This window comes from Bubalus kerabau, chromosome 17 (genome assembly GCF_029407905.1).
Source record: "Bubalus kerabau isolate K-KA32 ecotype Philippines breed swamp buffalo chromosome 17, PCC_UOA_SB_1v2, whole genome shotgun sequence".
Taxonomy (NCBI): domain Eukaryota; kingdom Metazoa; phylum Chordata; class Mammalia; order Artiodactyla; family Bovidae; genus Bubalus; species Bubalus kerabau.
In genome coordinates, this window is record NC_073640.1 from 9,239,787 (window position 1) to 9,250,309 (window position 10,523).

General features: G+C 49.2%; 1 long non-coding RNA gene across 4 annotated transcripts; it reads right to left on the reverse strand.

Moving 5' to 3' along the window:
• Positions 1-2,763: 2,763 nt before the first annotated feature.
• LOC129632480 (uncharacterized) lies at positions 2,764-10,193 on the reverse strand. 4 transcript variants are annotated; one of them, XR_008704544.1, is made up of 4 exons: positions 9,974-10,193; positions 9,196-9,436; positions 4,249-4,579; positions 2,764-3,079 (listed from the first exon to the last, which is right to left on the reverse strand). It is a non-coding gene; the product is annotated as an uncharacterized LOC129632480 (long non-coding RNA). The 4 variants fall into 4 exon arrangements; XR_008704543.1 differs by having other exon boundaries at positions 9,196-9,493; XR_008704545.1 differs by having other exon boundaries at positions 9,196-9,227; positions 9,974-10,191.
• Positions 10,194-10,523: the final 330 nt, after the last annotated feature.

Below are 10,523 nucleotides of genomic sequence, written 5' to 3' on the forward strand. Positions count from 1 at the left end.
TTTCATTGCTGTGATTTTTTTTTTTTTTTTCTTTTTTGCTCATACTCCGTTTTCTCCTCGGCAGGGAAGGGAAGGACCACTCTGAACAATTCCAAAGAAGAAATGGGACATTTTGCTTTGGGAGGGAAGTGAGGCTGGAAAGGGAAGGCTTTCTGGAGCATGACAGTTCCCCGAATGCAAACCCTGCTCCGCCTCTCGTCGGCTGGGCATCCTGGGGCAGGTGCCCACCTCCTCTGACTCTTCTCAGCAGGGACACGAGCATGCTGTCATTTGTCTTTGGGGATTGTTACAAGAAATAGGCTATCGAGAAGCACCCGGCCCCTCGCCTCACTTCTTCTGCAGCATCAAGAAGTGGTGGTTCTGTTCCCTTCCATCCTCAGTCTTATACAGAATAGATTCTCAACTGATGTGGGTAAGATGGAATTGACCAGAAGAGACCCTCTGTACCTTTAGCCCTCATAGACTCCTTGGTCCTGAGAGGATGTCCTGAGACCCCATGGCAGGGAGTGAATGTGACAAATGGTGTAAATGTCCCCCGGGGCTGGAGGGCGCGGGTACCTGTTGGTTCACGCGTCTTTGTGACATGAACGCGCGTTCGTGATTTATAAGCAGTCTGGCATGGAGACATGAGTGACTGCATATTTTTCTGCAGGTTTTCTTCCTCTTGGTCACTGTTTCTCGGTTATGGTTTCTTTTCGTTTGTGGAAATAGCAGGACATCAGTGTAGTAACAGAATTCCTGGCTTTGTGGTAACTCCTTTTTCAGGGTCTTTAGCCTAATCATTTTGTAGCAAGCAGGCACTTTTCTACACTTTAATACACTTGTATATTATTTAGTAATGAAAAGTTAAACCTAACTGAAATCATGTACTTAGTACTCTATATTATTTTTAAGTTATCAATCAATAATCATCACAGTTTCACTTGTGAATGTACCCCTTTGAAGAAGTACAACAGGAGGGATAAATGCCAGAAAGAAAAAGAAAAGAGCTGCCATTAGAAGCATGTGGAAAGTCCTAGAAGAAAGTACATAATTCTGGGGACAAATCAGCTTGGCTCATGCTCTGGCAAGGACAGAAAAAGACCCAGGTGTCTCAGTGACCCAGGTTTAGGCTCATCATATTACAAAGCTTTGTCCAGAGAGTAACTGGTTTTGATTTATCAACCGCATCCTCCCATGAACCCAGATGTGTGTCCACTGGGTCTGACAGGAAACAGATTTACGTAGCAGCCTCTATCTTGAATTCAAATTCCTGCCCCACCCACCAACTCAAGCTTTGTAACTGAGTCAAGCTAATCAGGCATGTCTCCTTCTCCAGGATGAGTCATAGGACCCTGCTAGGAGACAGGACTGAGCGACTTCACTTTCAGTTTCATGCATTGGAGAAGGAGATGGCAACCCACTGCAGTGTTCTTGCCTGGAGAATCCCAGGGACGGGGAGCCTGGTGGGCTGCCGTCTCTGGGGTCGCACAGAGTTGGACGCGACTGACGTGACGCAGCAGCAGCAGGCGCCTCCCACAAGCGCATGTCCTCCTGGTGGATCCCCCAGTGAGCTGTCTCAGCACCGCTGATCCCAGGTGTAGCTGAACCCCGGGACTAGACACAGCACAGGGTCAGGCAAAGAATCTTACCTCTGCCCAGCTTGCTCCCAACATTAGAAGTTAGCTGCTTCCACCTTCATCTAGTTCTTCTTTCCTCTTAAATATTGATACATATGGAAGTCAGGATTTTTGGTTCAAGCCTCCTGGCCCCTCAGAAGGGTTCTCCACCTGACTTACGAGTCGGAGATCATGTTGCTAAGTGAGGCACTCAGATGTCAAGTCACTATTCTCTCATGCTGAGTTTTGTTGAGAAACATGACAGCTCTGAGGGGTTAGAGGGCTGATGCTGGAGTCAAATGTTGAAACCCTATCCTCAAATGGGATGGAATTTGGAGGTGGGGCCTTTGGGATGTAATTAGGTCATGAGGGTGGAGCCCTCCTGGATAAGATTGCTGCTGCTGCTGCTAAGTCGCTTCAGTCGTGTCTGACTCTGTGTGACCCCATAGACGGCAGCCTACCAGGCTCCCCTGTCCCTGGGATTCTCCAGGCAAGAACACTGGAGTGGGTTGCCATTTCCTTTTCCAATGCATGAAAGTGAAAAGTGAAAGTGAAGTCGCTCAGTCGTGTCCAATTCCTAGCGACCCCATGGACTGCAGCCCACCGGGCTTCTCCGTCCATGGGATTTGCCAGGCAAGAGTACTGGAGTGGGGTGCCATAAGATTAGCGCCGAGAGCCCCCTTGCCCCTTCCACCATGTGAGGACACGAAGCGAAGTCTGCCACCCTGTCTGCCCTCACCGGACCATGCTGGCACCTCCATCTCAGAGTTCAAGCCTCCCAAACCGTGTTTATAAGCCATCCAATTGGCGGCATTTTGTTACAGCGGCCTGAACACACTGAGAGAGCTGGAGAGCGTGTTTGGTCCAATTTTCCCTTGCTGCATCTCTGGATCCGAGAGTTTTTCCCAAAAATATCCAAACGTGGAACATCCATCCATTTGGGGGCTTCCAGCTTCCTGGATTCCCTGCTTTTCTTTTGACCCTTTTTCCACTGTGGGTTTTTTTAATGAGCCCTCTCTTGCATATCCACCACCCCCACAAAACACAGGGAAGACACCCCCATTTCCAGCAACACAAATATTTCTGATCTCTCCCACTCCCAAATATTTCTCACTCTCCCACTCCATAGAAGACTAGGACAGCACCCACAGTAGTTTGCACATCATTTAAATATTCATTTACATTAATTTATTCATAGCTGTAAAGTTTATTACCTAGAACATTAAGTCATAGAATGTTAGAGCTGGAAGACACGGGAGAAATCCTCTCTTCCAGACTCCTCATTTTACAGATGAGGAGTCGAGGCAAGGAGGGCTCAGGCAGCTGCCCAAGGTCAAGTTCTGAGCAGGTCTCCACTTCTGGCCTCTGTTCCATGCAGCTCAGTATCAACCAAAGCCATGCTGCTCCTACTCATTGTCTCGTTCCTTCATTATCTAGAAGGTTCTAGAGGCTGGAGTACCCCAGTGAATGGACACGGGTCACTGTAAAAGAGGTGAGAGTCTAGTCTGCCAGAGACGGAACACACAGATGAACACACGCATGCGCAATGACAAACAGGGATAAGGGCTCTGAAGGAAATAAACAAGGTCCGCGTGGAGGACAGCAGAGGAAGGCGTGTTACCCGGGATGCTGTCACAAAGCACCGCAGACCAGGTGGCTTATGACCAACGGACATTTACTCCTGGGAGTTCTAGAGGCTGGAGTCCCAGGTCAGGGTGCCAGCGTAGTTGGGTTCTGTGACAGCCCTTTTACAGGTTGCAGACTGCCGGCTTCTCCTCGTGTCATCCCGTGGAGGAAGGAGGGCAAGAATGCTTTCTGGGGTCCCTTTCGGAAAAACACTGACTCCCTTCATGTGGGCTCAGACAAGACCTGGTGCCTCCCCAGAGCCCCGCCCCCTAATACCACCACACTGGGGTCAGGGTTTCAATGTGTGAATTTGGGGCCGTCTCAAACGTCCAGTCCCTAACAGGAAGGCTGGGGTGGGAGGTCCTGGGTTGTGTTTTCCCTGGAGGTGGGGTGAAGAGACTGGAAAGGAAAGCAGGACAACTCCAGGTGTACTGATGAATGCATGCTGCAGTGGATAAGTGGGCCAGAGTCCTCCCCCCAGGGAATTCTGGGAATCGGCGTCAAAGATACTGCCTCTGAGTTATCCTGAGGGGCAAAAGAACTGGGGTCCTTACCCATCAGTTCCCCATCTGTCATTGGTTGAGAACTACTCTTGTTTATTTACTTCTAAGCACTTCTTCACAGTATCCCAGGACAATATTTGCAATACTTGGGGCAGGCTGATACTAAAATTCAAATTTATCTGAAATTCCAGACTTAACCGGGCATTGTGTATTTTATCAGGCAGCCCTTGGCCCACCCCGACTGCCCCGTCAACGAGTCGAGCCACATCTGTAGCCAGAGATGGCTCCCAGCATCACAGTGGCTTGTGGAAGGAGGGGTGGAGCTGGACTAAGCTATTCAGAAAGCCACTTTCTGCATGACCAGAAAAGTCTTTGGGTCTGGACATCAGTTTAAGGGAAGGTCTGAAGGCTTGGAAGGAGCTAGCATTTCACACAAAGAGAGGGATGGCGTGGGGGAAGGCAGAGGAAAGATTTCCAGGCAAAGCAAGCATTGTACAGAAAGAGGACTTGTTCTCTGTTACCTTGAACTGGAATCTCAGCATTTGGGAATGACCTTCAAATTGGAGTTGTGAGGCTGGTGATGATGCTAAGGCTGGGTCACGCCCCATGCTCCACCTGCGCTTCCTGTGTGTCTGGCAGGATGCTCACAGCACCCGTGATCCCATGTCATCCTGAGGCTTCAAGAAGTTAGGTGACCAGCTAGAGTGGTGTCCAGTCGGATCTGAACCCAGACTGCTCCCGAGTCCGTGCCTCTCACGCTGCTTGGATCATCAAACACATCTCTTGTGGGTTGAATTATGTCTCCCCCCACACCCAACACCAAAGATGGGTTGATGTCCTGACTCCCAGCCCCTGTAAACAGGAATTTGGAAATAAGGTCTTTGCAGGTGACATCAAGTTAGGACAAGGCCCTAATTTGAAATCAAGTTAGGTCACAAGGGTGGATGAATACATAAGCTTTGAATTCTAGTGACTGTAAGCAAGATGAATAGACTCTAGAGACCCATGCCACACTGTGGCTACTGTCGGCAATGACGCGCGTTTCCATTTAAAAACTTGTAAAGAGGGTAGATCTCATGTTAAGCGTCTTATGTCTTGTCATTGTGTTCAGTCATGTCTGACTCGAAATACATTTCTGTTGTTTTAAGCCACCCAGTTTCTGGCACTTATTATTATTATTGTTTTCCCTTTTTATTTTGTGCTGGGGTATAGCCGATTAACAATGTTGTGCCGGTTTCAAGTGAACAGGGGGACTCGGCCTTCATGTGCATATGAATACATACAGCATACGTGTCCACTCTTCCCCAAACTCCCCTCCCATCTAGGCTGGCTGGGGCACTTTGTGCAGCAGTCCTGGGAAGCTGGTGCAGCACCCCTTCTCAGCTTATCAAGAGACGCCTGGAGATGTGCCCTGATCCCAGCGAGGCAGCTGCCCCAGGTGGCCGGCCCGGGGGCCATGCAGGGCCCAGGTGGCCGCTGCCTGCCTTCAGCGGGCGTGGATGTTGTTCCCATTTCCCGGCCCATTGGCAGTGACACCGAGGGAGGAGCCGGGGCTGCCCACAGAACGATGCACATCTCAAGGGCAGTTAGACAATTAGCTCGCCCACAGGAACCCTGCAATATACGCGATATTTGCTTTCCCAGGAAGGCCAAGTGCAAGGTCCTGCCTGCTCTCATGACCCGGTGTTCCTCCCCAGCAGGAAGGGGCCAGTGCCCATGGCTCCCACCTCCTTTGCCGTGTGGATTTAACCTCTTCCTGTCCCCCGTGCTCTTAGATGTCCCACACAACTTCCACAATGTGGATTCAGTCTATTTGATTGGGCCCTGCCTTTCTTGGAATTCTCTTCAACAGCCAGTGGAAACATAATTTATAGAGGTGCATGTACCCCATCTTTCATGTAAGAAAAAAATGAGTATGTGTCCTGTCTCATTCTAACGAATATTTGAAACAGCCCATTGGGACTTACTTAGTGTAGGTGGTCAGTAAACAGGAAAGAAACAAAAGGTATGGAAATGAACAAGGGCCCCAGGGAAAGGCCAGGGCCCTCAAACCCACGTGCTCTTGTTATAAGCACGCTATAGACTGATTTGTCTCTAAGCCTCCTACAAACAGGGAGAGACCATCAGTTATGCAACTTCCAGAATCCCTAAACACGAAACAAGACAGTAATTCGGGAAAAGCCCAGCTCTTCTCTCAAAGCATCTAACAGAGCTACCCAGGTGCGTTTCTGGGCTGGTGGTGGGCTGCAAGAAGCCTCTCCCAGCCCCTGTTCTGGGACCCCTTTTCACTGAGAGGACAGGGGAGTGGTAAGATGGAGCTAGAACACTGCTCGGACCTGGTGTAGAATTTTTAAGCCACAAGGAAGTATCTAAACAGAGTCGCGGAAGAAACCGGACGTACATCACAAGTTTTCTCCACCCAATTAAGCTATGTTGGAATGAGAGGGCCTTATTTACAGAGGACTTTTTCTCTATTTAAAAGGAATACAGCGCAGTGGAGACAAATGTTTTCATCTTTAAAAAGGAGAAAAGTTACCCATAATTCTGCTGGCTTTAGGTAGCAACCATTAGTATCTGTGTTTCTTCCCCTCTTTTTTTTCCTTCCTGGTTATGCTGCGTTTGTGTCACACTGAGATCACTTCCACACACCCGTGACACACTGCTTCTTCTCCTAACATCATGCATCTCGGCACATTATTATCCATTCTTCTCAACTGCAGACTCTTAGGAGCTGACAGTCCACGGAGGGGAGGCGTCAGCGTTTATTCCTCCCCTCCTGTGTCGCTGGGCACTGAGATGGTTTTAAATACCTTTGCTGTCAGAAAGAGCGTTCTGATAAACATCTTTGTGCATCAAGCAGTTTCCATAGTTCCCATTATGTCTTTAGGGTGGTTTCCCAGAAATGGAATTACCGGGTCAAAGGTCGAGCACAGTTTTTAAAGGTCCCTGAGACACATTGCCAAATTGCTCTCCAAAAGGTTTGCAGCCATTTAAATGATCAAAAGCAGCCTTTGAGAGCCTGCTTTCTTCTAAGCAGTATTGAGTGCTCATTAAAAAAAAAGAAGAAAACCTCATTACTAACATGATAAACAAACAAACGGCACGTTGTTGTTGGTTTGGAGTCTTTTTGTTCAGTACTTCAAAGAGGCGAATTTGAAAAATCCAAAGAAACACAGCCGAAATTAAATGTAGGGGCTCCCTTAATCTAGCACTTGGGCTGGATGGTTTCTAAAGAGGTTTTAATATATGAACGGATGAGAGAAGCAGACTCTGGAGAACTGTGTTGTCATTTTGGAGAACTCTGCAATAGTGCCTGCCGGAGGCTGTGTCCCTTCCCAGAGCTGGAGAGCCATCTGCACTCTGTGAGTCTGAGGCCTCAGAGATGCTCTATACACAATCATAATAGTTTCTCTTTATGTGTGTGTGTGCGCGTGCGCTAAGTCGCTTCAGTCGTGTCTGACTCTCTGTGACCTCGTGGACTGTAGCCCACCATTTTCCTCTGTCCATGGGATTCTCCAGGCCAGAATACTGGAGTGGGTTGCCATGCTCTCCTCCAGGGGATCTTCCCAACCCAGGGATCGAACCTGAGTGTCTTATGTCCCCTGCACAGATTGGCAGGCGGGTTCTTTACCACTAGCACCACCTGGGAAGGCCCGCCCCCCTTTCTCTCTCTCTCTCTCTCTATATATAGAACAACTGAACAATATATGTATGTTGTTTTAGTTGTTCAGTTGCCCAGTCGTGTCCAGCTCTTTCAACCCCATGGACTGCCTCACAATACATGTATATATACACACACACACACATACATATAAGCAAATAAACAACATTCATATGATGTTTTGCAGTTTTTCAAAGGGTGTTTTTTCCATGTGGAGAATCTCGTTTCACCTACAAGATAACTGAGGTGTGGGTTCAGTCACTTGTCTACAACTCACATGGGTTAGAAAGTGGACCAGCAGGGTGAGAGCAGAGCAGTGGGCCTTCTGCCTCCCCAGGAGCCCTGCTCTGACACCTGCTTGGTTGCCATGAAGACCAGGGTGTCCTGATCAGAAGCTGCCTTGTCCTCACAGGTGGGGCAGGACTGGGCCCCCCATGGGTGGCTGCCAGCGTGCTCCCTGCATTTCAGCCATGCCCAAGGTAGAAGGTAAACCTCATGCCAAGAGCCCCCACTGGCAGCAAAATCTAACGTGCCCAGAACAGATAATCTGGTGTTCGTTTGCCAGGACGGCTGTAAGAAGTCGCCACCAGCGTGGTGGTCTGAAACACAGATATTTATATGCTTACTGTTCTGGAGGCCAGAGGTCTGAAATCGGGGTGTGGGCAGGGCCACGCCACCTCCCGAGGCACCGGGGAGAGTCCGTTTTGTGCCCTGTCCAGCTTCTGCTGACCATGGGCAGAACCTGACTTGTGGCCGCACACTCACGCTCCAGCCTCTGTGGTCACACCGCCTCCTCTCTTGCGTGTCTCAAGGCTCCCTCTGCCTTTCTCTCATAAGGACACTGGTCATTGGGTTTAGAGCCCGCCCAGAAAATCCAGGAACATCTCATTTCAAGAGCCTTCGCTAAGCCAGGCCCGCGTACATTCTTTCCCCAAATAAGATCGCATTCACAAGTTCCAAGGGTTTGAGATGGAGGCCTTTTTGAGGGTCACGTTTCTGCCTGTCACAGGTCCAGAAGTCCGCTGCTGATCAGAGGAGTTTAACATCTACGGAAACTTCCCCATGTTACCTGTCCATGCAGGTACACAGACACGACAGGCCACCCTGGCGTAAAGTTTTCTCATTGCGTTTACAACAGAATATGTAACATGACCTAGAGAGAACGTGTTTACTTAGGAATTTACTGAGTTAATTAAGTTAACTGAATTCCAAGCTCTGGGACTGGTTTGCCCTTGACGTGGGCACATAACTTCCCTGAACCTCAGTTTGCACGACTGTAAAACAGGTACCTAGACGCTCCCCTTGTTGAATTTCCTTGTTGAAATTGCCGGCGTCCAGTGGAGTAACACCAGACAGTGCTTTGTGAGTGCTTGAGCGCAAGTAGGATTTTGAGGACTGAATCCAGGGTCCAAAAGGTGGAAGACGTCTTCCGGGGGCTTCCACCAAGGGAACTTGCTTGTGTGTTGGCGAAAGAGATTCGAAGAAAACAATCCGCGTTGGCGGCTTTCCACAGTTGCTAGGAGTCTGAGCGAGATTCAATTGGGAAAACTAGGTTAGTGCAGAGAGGAGTCCATTCCTCTTTAAAAGCGGCCACTCATCTCTAATAATAAATAATCCAAACATTGGGATATTAAAACAATTCGTTCTCGGCATTGGAAAAGAGGTCGTGTGTGTGTGTGTGTGTGTGTGTGTGTGTGTGTGCGTGCGCGTGCGCCTGCGTTTGTGTGTGGGCGTGTTTTTAATATCCCACCCTGCCCACCAAGCCCTCACCTCCAGGAACTCCAAGATTGAGCAAAATCCTACTTACGTGCCGCGGATTTAATATAGCATCAGGCTCCTCTAGGTCCAATAAAATACCAGGTTAAGAGTATTAATTCCTTGCAGCCCTGATGGGTCCCAGCTGTGCGCGCGGAGGGTGTGAGGGTGTGTGCCCGGACAGCCCCGGTGCTGACGGGGCTGTTCCACCTCGAAGCACGTGCGCCTGCCGCACAGCTGTTCCGCAAATCCTCCGCCACTTGCTTAAAACCCTCTATGAAGCTGTACTGCCTCTGGGCACAATTAAAAGCCGTATACTACATTTCAGCAGGTAGTGTTAGAAATTTAGGCTGAGCCAAAAAAGAAAAGAGAGAAGGTGGAAGGGAGGAAGAAGCGATTCCCTGGTTAAGGGGGCATTAACCTCCTTACCCCGCTATGGAATCCATAAAGCTTCTCCACGCCCGCCGCGTCCTCCAGCCTTGAGAACGCGGGGTGGACTTGCTGTGACAGAGAAGGCTGTTTCTCTCCCACCTCCTTCCTTTTTTCTTCCTTCCTTCCTTTTCTTTTCCTTTGTTTTCTTCTTTCTTTCCCTTCTCCCTCCTTTTTCTTTTTTTTTCTTTCCCCTTCCTTCTTCCCTCCCTTCCTTTCCTCCCTACTTCCTTCCTCTTTTATTTTTTAATTTAATTTTTTAATTTTTCCTCTTTCTTTATTCTCCCTTCTTTCTCTTCCTTTTTGTTTCCCCCCTTCTTTCCTTCCCTCTTTCCTCTTTTATTTTTCTCTCTTCTTTCCCCCTCCCTTTCTTCTGACCTTCTCTCTGCCTCTTTTCTCACCTTCTTCTCTCGGTGAGTAGTCAGGCCTGTCTTCAGGGAAAACTTAAGAACGGGGTTGAACTAAGTAAGCTAAGAACTAAGTTAAAATGTGAACCTAGCCGAACGGTGAAGAGGCTCAGATTCCGTTCTCCCTGCAGAAAAGGGGCCAGAAAGACCGGCCGTATTCACTCGGGAAGCCAGCTGACATTGCTTCAGCTTAGTGCCGGGAGGGCCATGGATTATTAGCTCCTTGCGTTGCCATGACAACCCACTGATGTACGTCTCCATATACCCATTTCCCAGAAGCAGCAGCAGGGGGCCCCCCATGAAGCTCGCATCAGTTCCTCTCCGCTCTTCCCCATCAGGGGTGGGGGCTGTATGCTGCCCGTGACTTCGCTGTGCACGTGGCCATTGCCTCCAGCCCCAGGACTCACGTGGCCCTTTCGCTTCCTTCCTTTTGGATATATGAACAGTATATGAAGATGCGTTTGCTCCCCTTTCTGTAGTCTCTGCCCGTCAAGGGGAGAGGTCTGATCTTGTCCTTTCTTGTCCATACCCGGACAGTGCTTTG